General features: G+C 36.6%; 1 long non-coding RNA gene across 1 annotated transcript; it reads right to left on the bottom strand.

The window, feature by feature from the left end:
- Positions 1–10,396: 10,396 nt before the first annotated feature.
- Positions 10,397–14,730, bottom strand: LOC127871197 (uncharacterized). Its single transcript, XR_008045202.1, has 2 exons — positions 14,563–14,730; positions 10,397–13,240 (listed from the first exon to the last, which is right to left on the bottom strand). It is a non-coding gene; the product is annotated as an uncharacterized LOC127871197 (long non-coding RNA).
- Positions 14,731–15,099: the final 369 nt, after the last annotated feature.

The following is a 15,099-nucleotide window of genomic DNA, read 5'->3' as shown; positions in this document are numbered from 1 at the left end:
TAACATCGAAAACATGTTTATTTCTAAATTTTAATGCATTTGTTAGTTAGACAAGGACAACAATCGCTATTTCAGTAAAAACAACATGATTTTTATCGATCTAATAGGCAAGACCGCATTCATAAAATGATGAAAACAAACTAAAACAATACACTTCCGTTATATAATATGAAGCGATTATTGTCATTCACTTCAACTAAAATGTAATTAACCTGATTAAATAACAATATTTTAACATTTATTTTCTGTTCTCACATTTTTGAAATACTAGGTAACTTGTTACAATAATGTTTTCTTTGTTCCGGTTTCCTGTAAATTACAACACCAAATATAAAGTGTAGCGCAAGCCGGCCGACTTAATGAGGCCGCCACCGAGCGCTATATGCGCGACCTCTCAATGGCGATGTGCCTTCCGAAGCCCTCGGAAGGCCGATAGACAAATAACAATGAAGATTCACTAATTTTTCTCAGGCTGCCTGCCTAATGATTAGAAACTGAACAGTAATTGAGTCGCCTCAAATATTAACAATGCGACGTACAGGGACCTCTTGTTCTAACGGAGCTTCTGTCTTCAATATTTTCCGGCTTCGTTGAAGCTGTAACTCCACGTCCTGCAAGCCCTCGGTAATCTTTCACCACCGCGCTTTTGACGACTCTTACCCTTTGAAGAATCTCTACGATAGGCACTCTGCAGCCCGGGCAGCACCGTTTTGATGCATCAAATGTTATTACGCAAATGCTCCAGACCTATTATTGTATACTAAACTCTACGAAGACCTCTTATCACTTATAAACGACTTCTCTCTCCAACAAATGGTCAGTTTCCCAACACGATTTACAAATACTTTAGATGTATTCTTTACGTCAAGCCCATCTCTCATTAAATCTGTAAAGTCAGCAGCCGGTATCTCTGATCACGACATCGTCCAAATCACCTCTGATATCAAACCCCAACTAAATAGACAGAAGCCCCGTACTGTATACTCATTCCGTAAAGCAAACTGGGTCATTTTTCAACAATAAATTGTTTCTAGGTCACCTACCATGTTCACAAATTACCAATCTAAGTCCACCGAAGAGCTATGGACTGAATTTAAGGACCTTCTCCGAGAGGGATCAAACCTCTTTATTCCCTCAGAGAGGCTGGGATCAAAACCCTCTCTTCCCTGGATCACCTAAAGTATCCAAAGACAAAAAAAATTGTACCTAAAACAGAAAACTGGCAGTCCGAAGGTCAAACAACAGTATAGAAAACTCAGAAATCAGGTTCAAAATGCAATAAATCAGGCCCACTCCAGCTATCTCGAAAATGTTCTCGAAACTCAGTCCGCTGATCCAGACAATCCCCATAAAGGTCAAAATTTCTCCCGTAAGAAGCTCTTCTCCATCATCAAAAATGCTGAACAGGATACCCAAGGGATTTCCCCTCTACTGGAAAACGATAAACTCAACACTGATAGCAAGGTCAAGCAAACGTCCTCAATAGCCAGTTCCAGTCCGTCTTCACCCCAATGAATCCTCTAAAATTAGGTCAACTCTGTTTAATGAAAGCCCAAACCCTGTTTAGCAACACCCCAAAGCCAAAATACCCCAAAATGCCTGAAATTTCCATAAGTGTAAGTGGTGTCAAAAAGCTTTTGTCCAACTTGAAGACTGGCAAAGCTTGCGGCCCTGACAATATCAAGCCTATTGTCTTAAAAAAGTGTACAGATTTCTCCCTTGGTTACCAGAATCTTTCAAAAATCTCTTGACACAGGCACTATCCCCTCCGACTGGATCAAGGCGAACGTCATCCCCTTTTAAAAAAGGCGGCAAAAGTAACCCCGCTAACTATAGGCCAACTTCTCTGACATGTGTTCTTTGTAAAGTCATGGAACACATTATCGCATAAAACATCACCAAACACTTCCAGGTCAACGACATTCTTTTCCATCTTCAGCATAGCTTTAGGTCAAAACTGTCATGCGAGACACAGCTCATAGGACTTGTAGAGGACTTATCCAGGAACCTTATTCATGGTCAACAAACATATTAAATACTCCTGAATTTCTCGAAAGCGTTCGACAAGGTCAATCACATGAAGTTACTCTACAAACTGCACCAACAAGTCACCTAAGATAGCACACTACAATGAGTCAAATATTTCCTTATATGTCGACTTCAGTCTGTCTTGGTAAATGGTACCAATTCAGACGAGGTACCAGTCATATCAGGCGTCCCTCAGGGCTCTGTTCTCGGCCCTCTTGTCTTCTTGCTTTACAAAAACGATCTGCCAGAAAACATAGTGTCACAGGTCAAGTGATTTGCTGATGACACTGCTGTCTATATCACGGTCAACAATCCCACTGAACAAAACACCTTGCAAGAAAATCTAGATCGGCTACAAAAATGGGAACACTCTTGGGATATGGAATTTAATCCTTCCAAATGTACGGTTATGAACATCACCAGGTCAAAACACCCCTACAAATCCACTTCCACACTTTAGTGATGCTAAATACTTCTGATCTCAGTTGGAATAAACACATAAACCAGGTTACCGCAACAGCCAGTCAAACACTTAACTTCATCAAACGCACCATTCCCATAAAACACTTACGCATTAGAGAATTTGCGTTCAAAACCCTGGTCCGCACACAACTTGAGTATAGTAGCTCAGTGTGCAGCCCACACACACAATACAACATGAACAAGATCTAATGGTCCAACGCAGTGCCGCTCGATGGGTCACACATGCCTACTCATATCACAACAGCGTCACACACATGCTAGAAAAAGTGGGATGGCGTTTCCTTGAGAACAGAAGGTATGACTTTCGGCTACTGATGTTCTACAAAATTGTCCACGGACTGGTTGCTGTACCAATGCCTACCTACGTCATTCCTCCGACCCGGCTCACTAGACATCTGCACCCTCTTTCATTCAGACAAATTCCCACTCCCAGCAACTATTATATATTGTCCTTCTATCCAGCTACTTTCATCCTATGGAACTCCCTACCAGCCAATTTTATTGTACAGGCACATACCCTTGACCAGTTTAGGCAGGGGGCGACCAAACTAGGCCACATTTTCTAAGCAGGTTGGCTGTTTTCAACCTTTTATCTGTATATTTCTTCTTTTAACTAACAATTTCACCTTTGTTTCTATGTCTCACAAATACATTATGTATTACTTTCTATCTCCTATACACTTCTTTCTTAATTTCCTAGCAGTGACACGCGCCTGCTCGTAATGCTAATTGTTGACGAGTAGCAGTATATAAAGATAGATTTACTATGCCTTCTTCTTCAGATCTTGTTCTGCTCGCATCCATAGGAGAACTGACCAGCTTCTGTGTGTGAATGTCAGAGCTTATTTACTGGTCATCGCGGCGTCTTCACGACTACCTTATGTGCTGACCTGCCCCTGTGACTTTTCAGGGGAAAATATTTTTATTTTGAACCTAAGTAGGTCAACTTTACCCCAACTGCTCAGGTTTTCACCGAATTATTATTATTATTATTATTATTTTTATTATTATTATTATTTGTTTAATACAAATACACAAGTGCACGGTGGCCAAAGAGACCTTATCGTTCACTGGTAGAAAAAAATAAAATAAAAATAAATAAATAATGAGGAGAATTATATTTCAATAATAACAATGTTAATCATATTAGATCCGTTATAATATAAAAAGATAAATGATTAGGTATATATTTCGTTAAGTGTAAAATGTGTGACCTATTATAACAATAATTAGTATTGTTATCATCAGCATGATTAACTCCAGCATCATAATCATCCCCAACATTATCATAACCACCATTCTCATCATAACCATTATTATCACCACCATCATTATTATCATTATTATAATTATAACCATTTATGAATTTTTGTTGATGGTTTGTTTACTGAATTAAGTGTGATTTTATTGAGCTCTCCGCCCCAGGAGAGGTGTTAGTGGGTGTTCGAGGGTGATACAGGAAATGCCCCGCTTCTAGAGGTTCTTTTAAGTGCCTGGTGTACAGCACCGATACACTTTAGCCCTGTTTAACGTCCCTCGCGGAAGACATGTTAGTCAGTTAGGTTAGTATTAACAGTATTAGTTAAATCAATTTAAACACACACACTAATAACCATATATATGAGCAGTGAGTGAGGATCTAGCAAATTGCAGAGTAGGTATACGGCTTCTTTCCTAAATTAGACTGTTTACTCGTCGCATATATATCAAACATCATACACTATAAACTACATAATATAAAGAATATAAGACAGCATGCGATAGACAAGAGAAAAAACCGCCACCGTTCGTTTTATGTTTGCGTTTGGTTTGATTTACATTCAATGGGTAAATTAGAATTTCCTAACTTATTCATTTAACACTCCTGTCATATAACGGGCACCATACACTGTGTACACTACACTACGGGAAGCATCATATACACTACATTAGGGAAAACAACAACAAAAACCGTCGCCATTCTGTTTTTGGTCATGATGGGTGGGTCGTTTCAGCAGAGCCAGAGTTCGCGGTCGAGATGGTATTTCGCCAGGCGCGCACTACTAGCCCTGCCGAAACGCTCCATCCAAAATGTTTTAAAAGTGTGCATATGGGGAAAATTATTTACTTATCATATTAATTTACAAAATTATTTACACCTATATGGGTGGCACTGTGGATAAATGCGATTTGTCGTCGTTTTAGCATAATGTCAAACACACGTTTTAATATTGATTATTACACTCGTATAAATATTTATTTTTTCACTATTCGCTGAATATTAAGGAACCCTATGTATGATTTTGGTGACTAACACCGTCACTTGTCGACTGATGTAGAAAAAAAAGCTGTATAAAATGCATGTATCTGATTCGCTATTAACCTGAGCAAATACATTTATGGCGAGGCATGTCGCAAGATTTGCGAGGATTTCTAGCCAGTTACACTTTCTAACCATTTCCTATGGAAAGCCAAAGGGGACCCCCGCTAAAATACATATACTTATATAGTAAATATCGGGATTGTCATTTTTCGCGGAACTTTCACTTTCCGCGAAAAACCAATGCCAGCATGGCCATAAAACACTACATACAAATCGAAATCTACAAAACGCGGAACTTTCATATATTTTCCGTCGGAGCAATTATTGTTCAACCTTGTAGAAAAAGCGGGCTCAATTAATCGCGCGGAACTTATTTATCTACTCTGTACAAATAGTAGTGTTTAAAATCGCGCGGAGATTGTAGAATGCTATTTTAAGAAGTCTGTTCAAGATAGAAAATCCAGTAAATACCAGATCCAAAAAGAGCGGAACTCAAATATCGTCCGCGAAAATTAATCATTGAATTACTGTACAAATCTCGGGTTGTTAGGTGTTACAATCCCTAGTTACCCGAAAAATTTGATTGGATCCGATACTTCGAAATAACCAATCAGAAACTTTGTAACAAATAAAACACAATCACACACACAGTTCAGTAAGTATAACGTTTCAAGATGGCGGAGCGAATTGCATGGTTATTGTTTCTTCTCGATGGATTCGCAGATAATTCGGAAATAGATCAGATTGGGATCAATAACTTTATTGCATACGATCATTTACATGTATTGCCAGGTTTGTATTTGTACTTTTTTAATATTGTGTAAAACTATCGGATAATTTCAGTGCTCCAGCTAGGATTTGAAAAGGGGGGTTATGGAGGTTTCGGTAAATGACAAGTTCGGTAAATTGATTTATATAGTAAAAGCCGTGGAGGTTTCGGTTAATTTATTTTATAGAGGAGGTATACCTACAACGAGGTGTTAATGACACCTATTATTGGCTTACAATAACATTAGGGGCATTTATTTGCAAACTGTGGATTAATTTTGATGTACATTAATTGAGTTGTTTGGCACTAATTAAATTATCTGTTTAAATGTACGGACTTGATTTTATCAAATTAGAGATGTTTGCAAAGTGTTATTATTAATTATCCAGGCTTGCAACCTATTAATATTCTAATCGATGGAGGTAAATTATATATTAAGGTCATGATCGTTTTGTATTTTATATATGTTTTTAAACAATTAGTTGATAAAAACCTTAATTAAAGCGTATTAGTTAAAAAAATATAATAATGTGGCTCTTACGAGAGGTGGCCTCCACGTGGCAAGAGCTGGGCAACATATTCATTATGTTGGCAAACTACCTCAGGTTTATATAATGATTAAGTTTCGGTGGTTTAAAATACTAAGATCAATAATGTTTGTTTCGTATATAAATAAATTTCTCGCTTCTTTTTCCTACAATCAGTTCAGCACATACGGTATTATTCTTAAAATAATCTAGACATATATGTTTAGATCGTGAACATGCTTTAACACTGGTGGCCGAGTTTATGGTTGAAATGTAACATTAAATTGAATAGTGTCGTACATGTATCTCATTTGTATTAGAAATGTAATAAAATTAAATCAGCATGCGGAAATTCTGAATGATAATAATGTGTCGTATTAATATTGTAGTGTGTCAAAAATGTATCTAATTAATATGTGATTACTCCCTCATTTTTTTTTAAATGACATGAAATATTCAAATATATATTGTATCCAAGGTTTAGTTGTTGCTTATTTATAATATATGGTAAATAAAACGGATTACAAAGTAAATCAGTTATTATTTTTTTATTGAACCGATTTGTTTAGGCAAAAAATGATATCAGTTATTTTGGCCGTAAAACCCATTGTTCCAGTACAGTAGCCAGGTGCTGTGTATTAATTTGTTAAGATAATGATCATCACAGCAGCTTGCTGTTACACAGTGTATTCATTCGGCTGGCGTTGTGTTAGATGTCATTTTTATCAGTTTTCAATTATGTGTATCTCTTCGCTTAGCGATAGCGATGTTTATGCTTATGCCATGTCTGTTATTATCATGTAACGTGACAGAAATAAAGATATTGTGTGTGTGTGTGTGCTTAACTCAACGTTCAATGGCACGCGCACTAAACATAATTATAAAACATAACGCGTATCATTATATTACTTTTTATTAATTACGTACACGTATTAAATTTTATATATCGTTTTTTCTTGTGTTTTTCTCAACCAGAAAGAAATAATAAAACATATAAATAAATATAAAATTCAACATGAACTCATTTTTATTAAATCATATCTTACAAGAAACTTTTTAAAATAGCATTAAACTTAATTGAAGAGCTTACATTGATTCCGCCATAAATCATTATTTCTTTTTACTATTATGTTACTATTATGTTATTTAAATAAAAGCACCAATTTAAAAAACAAACAACAGTATTTCGATATTTAAATCGTAAAATTAACCAAACATTTCCTAACAGAATTCGTTTTTCAGAGGTAGCTCATTCATTTCCTTAATTCTATACCATAGCATAGCATTAATTACTCAACTCAAAATTAATCCACAGTTTGCAAATAAATGCCCCTAATGTTATTGTAAGCCGATAATAGGTGTCATTAACACCTCGTTGTAGGTATACCTCCTCATTAAAATCAATTTACCGAAACCTCCACGGCTTTTACTATATAAATCAATTTACCGAACTTGTCATTTACCGAAACCTCCAGCACCCACCCATACCATGACGTCCTCCTCAAAATGTTAGATCCTTCAAACTCCATTTTATTTTATCCCTGATTAATCCTCTCACACAGTAGGCCTACATGTACGATTCCTTGTAATGTTCACAGCGTTTATTTTAAATCGTTTACGTTCTCAAATTTCAGCAGGTATTTAATTATAAATATTTATTTATGATTTAGATTTATTTACTATTTCGAAGATACAGTATTGCTACGTGTTTAGTTAGTCTAATTTCGTGTTTAGTGATTCTTACAAACAATAGACTGACATGAAAAGTGGCTCTTTTTGAAGCACAAACTGCATCCAAATATATATTACAGCTGGCCCGGTTTGATGGGGCCTGTTTTTGATAATAATTAATTACCATTTTTCACTTCCGTGTTTATTATGTTTACCAACGCCATGATGGAAAAAAGTCCGTTTCCCACAATGCTTAGCGCGCATTCACACTGGTCAGTAAGACCGGTGTGACAAAATGCTCGAAAATAACAAGCAAAATGAAGGTTAAAAATCACCAATATTTTTTGCAGAAAATTTTAAGTAGGAAAAGAACGATAGCTATCATAATATACCTGCAATGGAATAAAATTTTGCCTTCGTGTCGCCAAGTACTCTTGGAAATTTTATCCGATGCACGCCCATTCGCACCAGCAGTTTAACAACGCAATTGACGGATCTGCATATAGAGGGCGCTGAAACTCCATGCACGTCCCCTATCACCACGTAGTGGGCTCCCGAGGCCAAAAAATACAGCGTTACCAAAACGCTCAAAAGTGGTGGGAGAGGTGACGAGCGCTTCGTCGGCTTCTCTAAGAAGGGGAACAGCACTTCAACAATGTCCTTTATTGTTCTACTACGGAAACGATATCGCCGAAAAATCTCTTCGACCGACAGGACTTCAAGCGGATTCAACCTATCTTGAAAAACTCTCTCTACCCTGACAACTCTTCGCAACTGACGAATACGACGCCGTATCTCCGCCATATTTAAGCCGCAATAACAGACTTAAGCCTGCTAAGTACTTGGTTTAAAATAACGTACTTAAGCTATTAAGTTAATCCCGTAAATTTGTTCGTGAAATCGGATTAATTTAAGCGATCAACTTAAGTTCGTTTTTACCAGCTTAACTTTAATAATTTGACTTCTTAATTTTCGAGAAATCGGGGCCTGGCCTTCAACTGACAAGGTTTAAACTATAATAAACAGGCTGGATCTCAAGTGACAGATAAATACAAAAAAAATCACTATACTTTTATCAAGTCGTGGTTATATATAACTTACTCGTGCAAACAATTTATTATGTCGTGATGACGAGATAAGCGAATCGCTGTATCGACTTATTTAGAAATGTTAACGGTATAACTAATTCGTGGTAACGACTTAATTAGTCGTGTTGAGTTATAACTATGTACACAATGATTTCAAATTGGTAATAAGGTATTAACCAGCAAATGTTTTTCTTATATGTACCTTATACGCCAAATCAATCGCGCGCATATTTTTTTCCAAATTGAGTCCCGCTCTGGGAAAACCGGGTTTAATGCATGTGCGTTAAGTGTATTCTCAACTTAGCCTGTGTTTTCCACACAGGCGAACCAAGGACGACAATTTCCGCTTTTATCGTAATTTTCTTTAAAAGAAAGTCACTAAATAGCAAATAATAAAGTCTAGGCGGAAAGTTTCGTCCTACGCGACGTCATTAAACCTGATTTTCAATTATATTACGTGAAAAATCTTTCACTTGTATGTCAGAATTAACTCATGACTGTGTCAAATTGCGCATTGGCAATAACTTAAAAATATCTGTGTCAATACATTTGAATAACCATGTACGTACGTCACAAGCCGTGATGTGTCATAGCATAACGGGTTACCATACCAACGTTATAACTAAGATGTTACAGAAACACAAACAATAAATCAAAATATAACAGTTTGAATTACAAAATTGTGGAAACGACGTAAATTTAAACAAAATGCCACATCTGTTTGAGTTTCTTGTTAAAGGGATCTTTTCACGTTTTGGTAAATTGACAAAAATTGAAAAAAGTTGTTTCAGGTTCGCAAATTTTCGTTTTAGTTATGATATTTGTGAGGAAACAGAAATACTGAACATTTACTATGGTCTAATATAGCCATTATATGCATCTTTTGACGATTTAAAAGCCTGAAAATTATAAAACGTTGCAACGCGAAACGATTGAATAATTTGGAGAGTTCTGTTTTTGCCGTTAAATTTTGTGAAACTACGAAGATTGCTTATATAAAGTATAAAATACATCGCTCATATGTACTTGGCAGGATGGCCGAGCGGTCTAATTGGTTTTTACTCCAGGACTCCGGGGGTCACTGGTTCAAGCCCTGCTTCGGGCTACTTTTTTTCCTTTATTAATGTAATTATTGATTTTTTACTGGAGCTTTTTAGATCCAATGTTTATATTTATCAATATAAAGCATTTAATGACAAACTTTTAAACACGCCAAAATCTGTGAAAAGGCCCCTTTAAGACAGCAATCTGATAATAGATTATTATAATCAGACCAGTCGCACGTTATTGGTTCCCGTTAGCGTAACATGGCGTAAGGTTGAAATGACGTTCTGCGTGGAGCGTCTGATTACACAAGTAAAGATAAACTTAAAGTTTTCAAGCGTGACTGTTTTGAATACGCTCACTCGTTTGACGGGCAAAAATCTCATAAAACGAATGCGTATATTTACAATATCAAGCACAGTCACACCTCGAATATTGAAATTACCTATAGAAATGAATACAAATAATAACACAACACGGTTAATTAACTTGAAATTTGATTTTTTTTCCGAAGATTTATTTGAATAAAAATAAAACTGATCATTAAGACGGGTTTGCTCAGATAAGGTGTAATGCTTAAATGAATAAAGCCGTTCTTAACATTCAATACATTTACAAATGAAAAGCCGTATCGGATCAGTCGGTGAAATTCGCTCGGGTTCATATTAGACGGACATTTTGCTTTGATTTAATATTTACACAGAAGTTCATAAAATGTATCAACAATAGTTTGATGAACTGCTTCAGATAAATTTATTCGTTTGCCCTGAACCTCACTACAAATTCGCAAAACTGACAATGCAGGTACGAATGCTCTATGTTTTGGTAAAAGCCAGTACTCAAAGATTGATTTCTTCATACGCTCATATTAAAGTCCACCAATAGCACGTGTGCCTGCCATATAAGTTGTTTGTAAGTCATCTGTTGTATCCAGCGTTAGAATGAATGGTGTGGACTTTGCTTCCAGCAAAAAGAACTCGTCATTTTCAGCACGAACTGCAATAACTTGGCCTATTTCTACTAAGTTTGTAATACATCCGATATTTCAGTTTCAATAACCCCTTTTTATTCACCACTTGGTGCACTCACAACTCTAGTATTTTATGGCATCCCAGTGTAAGTCCGATGCCTACGGTTCTTGAAATCACCGTGAAAGCATGCATCGCAAGAGTAATATGATAACAAGCGACTGGTAATCGTATTTGAAGAGGTGGTCCGAACTTGATGGATCTTTCTAATTGAAGTGATTTGTTTGAAATAACCAGCTTCATTTCGAGGAATTTCATGTACATATCGGAATATGCGGGCCTTGCATACTGCTCGTTCTTTCGGGGTTGATAGCTCCTGTGATACGAACTAAAAAAAGATATTTTGGCGATTGGATAATTGTCTTTCCTCTTAAAACTGCCTTATCTGCTTGTTGTTTTAAATAACCGCCGGTTGCATCTTGTGGACCCTTGGCATGTGAGGTTTCATAATAGTTTCTGACTATAGTGCTGTGGAATTTTGTAGCAGCCTGCGTAAAGGACCCAATGCAATGTCGACTTTTATATTGACCAGCACATCCGTCGGTGTATTCATGAATAGTTTCTAATGAATAAGAACTACTCTTAAGGTATTCATATAAGAGCGTCTGCACGTGAAACGTGAAATGGTGATCGTGTTTTTTTTTGTCTGGAGTAATTACAAAGAACTGTTCCCGTATTATTTGTGGATCATGGGGTACACTATAAACTCCGTCATATTCCAGAACTGAATGCCTATAAATTATAGAAACACGAATCGACACCTCTGTTTTCTAAAAATAACTGCTTTGTATTTCGTTTTTCTTTGTGCATCGGTAATTTCAGAATAGTCGTGAACAATCAAAACGTCGCCAACTGGTAATGATTCCATCAGACGTTTAGCTTGTGTATGTTGCCAATCAGCCCTGAAGATATGGCTTGGGAACGTTCTCAAATACGAAATTAAATGCTGATTAAGTTCACCAATCGCTGCTGTTTTCTTAACAAGAACAAGCTTTCGTTTCATTTGAGTCCCATTGTATGTGAAATTTCTATATTCATATCGCTCTCAACTTTTGGGGCACTTTCGGACAATTCTCTTTCTTCCGGCATGAACAAATCTGGTGATACTCCACACATTGTGCATTCACGATTTAAGCAGGGCATACGAAACCGGCTATCGACACGGGCACACAAGGTTTTTTTCTATCAGGTCAGACGAGTGCTCAAAGACCGGAAATTCGTCGTCGTTCAGGGTATATTTCTTTCGTAGCGCAGTGCGTAATTGCATACAACGCCTAAACGCGTAACCGAATTCAACGTGGTATCTACAACAGCATGTACATTTATCTCTAACTCTAACAGGCTTTACGAAGAACGGCTTTTTCAAATATTCTTTGGGATATGCTCATGTTTGGATGTTGTGTTTTGAAACAAATGTAAGCCTCTGTTTGTGTCATTTCAAGAATTTGAATACAATTACTAAGGTACGTTTTAGGACCAATTCTGTGACGTTTCACGTCCTTCTTGTTTCCTGTCGGCCGCAATATTTCGGGAGAAGTCCAGAAGCTATATATTGTTGATTTCTGTTCATTCGTTACTCCATCAGAGCGTCCTTTGCGTTGTGTGTGCTCCCAACATGACTTCGGCAATGTAAGTAGTTTCGTCCTTAGTCGTTGTCCCCGAGATAATGCTTTTACCGAAAGTCCAAGCCGTTCAGCCACTTTTGTTTTCGATGTTTTGACTGATAAGTGCTCACCACTAACAGAGGATAGTATTGCATTTGTCTCCATTCTCCTTTCTTTTGAACGTTTAAACTTAATCTCTGTTAACATTTCCTTCACGTTCTTTAAAACTGACGCGGCAACATCGTCCGTTGGGGTAGCCATCTGTCTGATGATATGTTTGGCAGTTGGGGATTTGGATTCAGTAAGGTAGCTTTTTAAAACTGATCGTCGTTTTATCGGTTTTACTGGTAATGCCTGTTTAAATTTATCTAGTGCTCTCTTCTTCTCCGTTCTATACTTAAATACCATTTTCGGTGACTGACTTTCCGTTTCCGACAAAACACCGACCGCTATAGATTGCTTCTGGGAACGCCACATTGGCTTCCGTTCAGGTTCATATTGCTTGTTCGCCTTCACCCGTTCTCTCCTTTCGTTTCGTTTTTGTGATGCATATGTTGCCTTTTCCCTGGATGGTTGACTTGTATTTGAATATTTTTGACGGACTTTGCTTTCATATTGTTGTTTTGCCCGTTTTCGTTTTTTAACGTCTGCATACCACTTTGTTTTTTTCTGAATTACTCATGATGCGGCTCTTATCTGAAAAACAAAATGGAATTTTTCATAAATATTTTTTACATGGCTGTTAAAGTATACTCGTACTGCAAAGAGTATATGTGTCGTGTTCTGAGAAAACTGAGCATAATGCTTGTGCATAAATTGTCATCCCAGATTTGCCTGTGCAGTTCGCACAGGCTAATCAGGGACGAAAATTTCCGCTTTTATGGAATTTTTCTTTTAAATGATGTCTCTTCGTAGCGAAAATCCAGTTTAGGCGGAAAGTGTCGTCCCTGATTAGCCTGTGCGGACTGCACAGGCTAATATGGGACGACACTTTACGCACAAGCATTATGCCCGTTTTTTTCAGAACACGACACATATTCGGCCCAGCCTGCTCAATTCGTTAGTTATTTCTAGACCAGCGCTGTCAACTTTTTGTTATTTTCCGTTTCAAGAAGTTTTTTATTCCAAGGTAAATCTCCATGTAATACGAATGCTCATACACAAAATGAAATACAACAACTGTAACATAATATAGAATAAAGAATAGAGGCGTGCCGTTTGATTCAAACAACAAGATCGCGTAACATGCGTAATGTCGTAAAATGACGTCTATGAAAACACGCGTTAATGTTTTGTATAGGCGACAATTATAACGGCGGAATACGTTTAGAATTTTAACTCGTAATGCGGCGAACTTTAACATGTCATTTGTTACATATTTTACTTTTTTGATATCAAGCTTGCAGAAACGCATTAAAGACATACATCTGATTATGGCCTGCGGTCATTACGCAAGAAAGAATGCCCAATATGAAAAAACGCATACTTTTCAAGGTTAGGTGACATTTATAATTGCTTAGAAAACAAACATAATATACACTTCTAATTATATTATCTTTATTATTGTTTTTCCAACAAAATTTACTTACAGAATGTATATATTCTTTTTAATTTTCGAAACATGTATATGCTATATGTACACATTACACGCTGACATGGAATATAAAAATAGTTTGATAAATCGAGCGGACATCGCCATTGTTTTCAGTAAAAATGACATGTTTGAATGTATATACTTTAACGATTCTGGTTATATATCATCATTTTCTTCCCTGATGTGTACTGTTCCAAACCATTTGCCTGATTTAGAGAATAAAGGAAACATTTGTTTACCTATTTCCATTTTATCGGAGAAGTTTTCTCAAAATTTACAAATAAATGATGTTACGGAAATTGTTCATAAATATATTCAAACGGAGCAAATTTTATACAGTATATACAGTATTAACAGGAACTATTGCAAATTGAACATGTTTGTTTAATCATAAATGTACAAGATTATAATCAAACGTACTTACCTTTTAACATCATCTTCAGTTTTATTTTCAATTGCACGGGATATCACCCCAAAACGCTAAGTCGACCGCGACAATTTAACAGTGTTTGCTTTTCGCAAATTATATCGCTTTTTAATGTCGCAGATCACCATTGTGATTTAACATTTTAAACCGGAAATGACGTCACGATCTGATATGACAAACAATAAGCGTTTGTGTTTTAGCGCCATAAAAATAAAGACGATATCTTGTTCCAAATCGAAGTCAAATGTTACACGGGACATGCAACAAAGTGATGTTTGAAAACGATTATCGGGTTTTTCGCAAAAACTATACACATCGTGTAGTGTTTAATAATCAATCAAATGAGAGCATATTTTATATGCATTCATTGGGTATAAGTTATAGCACTTTACTCAGAAATCGTCCGTATTTATGAAGCGTTGAAGGTAAGCACATATGCGTTTTTCAAAACCGACGTCATTAACGTGCGACTGGTCACAGTATTCATTTATAACGAAAATTGCCTCACCAGAGAAATGCTATATTAAACGGACT

This window comes from Dreissena polymorpha, chromosome 3 (assembly GCF_020536995.1).
Source record: "Dreissena polymorpha isolate Duluth1 chromosome 3, UMN_Dpol_1.0, whole genome shotgun sequence".
Taxonomy (NCBI): Eukaryota; Metazoa; Mollusca; class Bivalvia; order Myida; family Dreissenidae; genus Dreissena; species Dreissena polymorpha.
Note: the sequence above shows the minus strand (reverse complement) of the source record. Positions and strands in the feature narration are given on the sequence as shown.